The 4,361-nt window shown below is 40.8% G+C and overlaps 1 pseudogene; it reads right to left on the reverse strand.

Annotated features, from left to right (window-relative positions):
* Positions 1-3,065: 3,065 nt before the first annotated feature.
* LOC132346189 (cytochrome c oxidase subunit 7C, mitochondrial-like) lies at positions 3,066-4,009 on the reverse strand (annotated as a pseudogene).
* Positions 4,010-4,361: the final 352 nt, after the last annotated feature.

The raw sequence follows: 4,361 nt of genomic DNA on the forward strand, positions 1-4,361 counted from the left end.
TGGAGAAGACTCTTGAGAGTCCCTTGGACTGCAAGGAGATCCAACCAGTCCATTCTGAAGGAGATCAGCCCCAGGATTTCTTTGGAAGGAATGGTGCTAAAGCTGAAACTCCAGTACTTTGGCCACTTCATGGGAAGAGTTGACTCATTGGAAAAGTCTCTGATGCTGGGAGGGATTGGGGGCAAGAGGAGAAGGGGACGACAGAGGATGAGATGGCTGGATGGCATCACTGACTCAATGGACATGAGTTGAGTGAACTCCAGGAGTTGGTGATGGACAGGGAGGCCTGGCGTGCTGCGGTTCATGGGGTCGCAGAGAGTCAGACACAACTGAGCGACTGATCTGATCTGATCTGATCTTAGTTGATTGAATCCAACTCTCTAATTTAACAGAAGAAGAAACTGGATTCAGAGGGCTTATTGCTCTTAGGTTGCTTAGGTAGTTGGTGGCAGAACAAAAAAGATAATTTTGACATACTGATCCTTTTTCAGTATTCTTTCCATTATGCATCTGTTTATTCTTTAGTCACCATTTATCATGTACCCCTCAAGTTCCTGGTATTGTGCTGAACCTTGAGAACATAAAGGAGAATAACGTATAGAATGTGTTGGAAAGCTTACAGTCTAGTGAAAAACAAATGCATAAACAGATAAATTATTGGTCAGTTTTTTAGAGGCTATAATGGAATGATTTTATACATATTTATAAAAAATGGTTAAGATAGTGGTCTAATTCAGCTTTGGGGAACCATTAAGGCTTCATAGTGGCAGCATGATATCTGAGTTTAGCCTTGCAGTATGTTTTGAAGATTGCAAGGCATTTATGTGTTTGTATATGTGTGTGTTTAGGAGAGGATTGGTGGTTGGAAGTGGTATTTTAGGTAAAAGAAATAGGCTGTGCAGAAGTGATGGAGGTGTTATATTGTGGCATATTCATGACAGCTTTGATAGCTTGATGTGGTTTGAGTTGTGGGAAGAGGTGAGACCTGAGTATGTAACGCAGCATTTCTTATTCTACTGAAATGCTGTCATGCATTGTCTGGTAGCTGGTGTACTAACAAGAATTAAGTAAGGGGATAAATCAGAGAAGGCAATGGCAACCACTCCAGTACTCTTGCCTGGAAAATCCCATGGGCGAAGGAGCCTGGAAGGCTGCAGTCCATGGGGTCGCTAGGAGTCGGACATGACTGAATGACTTCACTTTCACTTTTCACTTTCATGCATTGGAGAAGGAAATGGCAACCCACTCCAGTGTTCTTGCCTGGAGAATCCCAGGGATGGGGGAGCCTGGTGGGCTGCTCTCTATGGGGTCGCACAGAGTCAGACACGACTGAAGTGACTTAGCAGCAGCAGCAGCAAAAGCAAGGTGATAAATGAACGTCTGTGAACTGGTTTGGGAAACTGCTTACTGTTTATAGCACCGGTCCAGCTTCAAAACAATGGGATGAAAATAAACATTTGGAACCCAAATTGTACAAAGAAACTCCTTATAATGGTTGATTTACACATAGTAGGTGCTGAATAAATACTGGCTAAATATTTTTATCCAGTAGTCCAGTTATTACAGAGTTACTTTTGATATGAAGCTTTAGGATAACGTAATAATGTATACAGTTCCATAGAGTACAATAAAACTGTATTGACAATATTGACATATATTACAATTATGGGTCTTTGGTTATTAATTACCATTACAATCTGATTAATGTTATTTGACTCATTTTCTTGATATTTAATTGAGATAAATTTGATTTTTGATGGTTGCTAATTGGACAAGGGGTATAGTCTGTACTGTTATAACTATGTATCCTTATTTCATTACATTATATCTCCATGTCCAGTTGAAATTATGTGTCATGTAGTTTCCCTGGTAGCTTAGACATAAAGAATCTGCCTGCATTGTGGGAGACCTCGGTTTGATCTCTGGGTTGGGAAGATCCCCTGGAGAAAGGAATGTCTACCCAATCCAGTAGAATGCCTGGAGAATTCCATGGACAGAGGAGCCTGGAGAGCTTTAGTCCATGGGATTGCAGAGTTGGACACAACTGAGTGACTAATGCTTTTTTCTTTCACTCACTCTTTTTACTACCTTTATCTATTCCCTGTTTTTTATTTTGTGGAGATGACTTACAGACTTTTTTTTTTTGGTATGTGTGTGATTAAAAAGTCCCACCATGTGTCTCTTTTCAGCGTAATCTAAATTACATCATCTTTAGAAAGCAGTTTGTTTTCAGTCTACTCCTCTAGACTTGATATCCTAACATAACCATATTTCCACATTCCTTTTTATTTTGTTGATTCCATGGTTTATTATATTTCTTCTTGGTTTTTCATGGAGTTTTCACTGGGGCATGTTTATTGTGTTGCTTGGCTTGTTTATTTATTCAGAAAATCTTACAACTTTGTGGTATAATTCTGAATATGATCTGATTATAGATACTTTAGGCTTTGTTTTGTTGAAAAGGATTTCTTATTTACATTCATTAATGTGTATTAATCAGGATCATCCACAATTCAAGAATAAGAATATCTAGACAGGCTAGAGGGAACTGCTCAGAACTTTGCTATTCAAGGGGCAAGGGGAGGTGAGGAGTTGGGCAAAGAGGGTGATGTAAAATGTCAGTGTCAGGGTATAGTAAAAGAAATGTCAGGGGGTCTCTGATAAAATTTTTGCAATTGGTTTTATTTTTTTTAAGGATTTATGCTGTAAGTTTATTTGGAGAAGGCAATGGCAAGCCACTCCAGTACTCTTGCCTGGAGAATCCCATGGACGAAGGAGCCTGGTGGGCTGCAGTCCATTGGGTCGCTAAGAGTTGGACACAACTGAGCGACTTCACTTTCACTTTTCACTTTCATGCATTGGAGAAGGCAATGGCAACCCACTCTAGTGTTCTTGCCTGGAAAATCCCAGGGACGGAGAAGCCTGGTGGGCTGCCTCTATGGGGTCGCACAGAGTTGGACACGACTGATGTGACTTAGCAGCAGCAGGATGCTGAGTTCAAGAGTTTGATCCTTTTTTCAAAGAGATTGCACCTCTTAAAATGCTCTTCATATCTGCCTCATGGATTATTTTTTAAGCAGTTTGTGTCTTACTATTAACATAAAGGTGCAGCAAATCTAGACCCAAAGTATAAAGTCATCAAAGCTAGTAACCTCCACTTGTTTTCCACTGAAAATGGTGTATTCTTCCCTGAAGCCTCCTCATTGTGCCTCCTACAGACCACAGAGGTTGTGAACCTCTAGATGCTCTGTCCCAAAATAGCCTGTTGGAAGTTCTGTGAAAGGCACAGAAGCTGAAGGTGGAAGCACACCAAGCACTCCTTTCCTCATGACTTTGTTCCCCTGTATTGCAGTTGGTTTTAAAAAACTTAACCAAACTATTGTTTACTTCCGGGTCATCTTTAGGGATTCTGAGTCTTAAAGGATTTGCTTCGTCCCAATGGCTCAGTCAGTAAAGAATCTGCCTGCTTTGCAGAAGACCTGGGTTGGATCCATGGATCAGGAAGATCCCCTAGAGAAGGGAATGGCAACCCACTCCAGTGTTGTTGCATGAACTCCATGGACAGAGGAGCCTGGTGATCTACAGTCTAAGGGTCGCAAAGAGTTGAACACAACTGAGCAACGAACCCTAACACACTTGGTTCCATTAGTTGAGTAACTTTCTTCAAGTAAAATGATAACTGCTCACAAATTCAGTGTTTTAAAGTCTAAGAGGTCTTTTGAGCATAGGAATAATCATTCCTTGAACAAGTCACTGAAGAGAAGTTTCTAGAAATTTCTGTAGCTGTGGCAATCATTTTAGGCAAAGGCATCAGTTATCTTTTGCTACATAACCAACCACTGTAAAGTCTACTTGTTTAAGAAAACAACATTTATTCCTTCTCCTGTTTTGTTGGGCTGGCCTGATTAAGGTTGGAAGGTTGAGGATGGCCTCACTCACTCACATGGTGGGGACTCGTCTGGATGATGTGGGATGATTGAAATGCCTGAGGCCTTTCTCCACGTGGCATCATCCAGCAGGCTATCAGGTCTGGACTTGTTCATAAGATCCTAGAAGGAAAAGAACGCAAACACCGGTGAGCCTTTTCCAAATGTCTGTTGTGTCATGTTTTCTAATATCCCATTGGCCAAAGCAAATCATACAGCAAAGCCCAGATTCTCCCTTCTTGATGGCAGAGACAGCAAAAGGGGCTTGCATAGAGGGCTTAGAGAAGTTTGTGATCATTTTGAAATTGATCTCAGCCAGTTACCATAGAAATTATTCTACATGTTTGTTAAGAGGTTGTAACAGTGAGCAAAACTGTCTATAGCTTCAAAAATTACTACATTCATGCAGTATTTGCCACAAGCTAAGTCTATAAA

The sequence above is a fragment of the Bos taurus genome, chromosome 9 (genome assembly GCF_002263795.3).
Source record: "Bos taurus isolate L1 Dominette 01449 registration number 42190680 breed Hereford chromosome 9, ARS-UCD2.0, whole genome shotgun sequence".
Lineage (NCBI taxonomy): Eukaryota > Metazoa > Chordata > Mammalia > Artiodactyla > Bovidae > Bos > Bos taurus.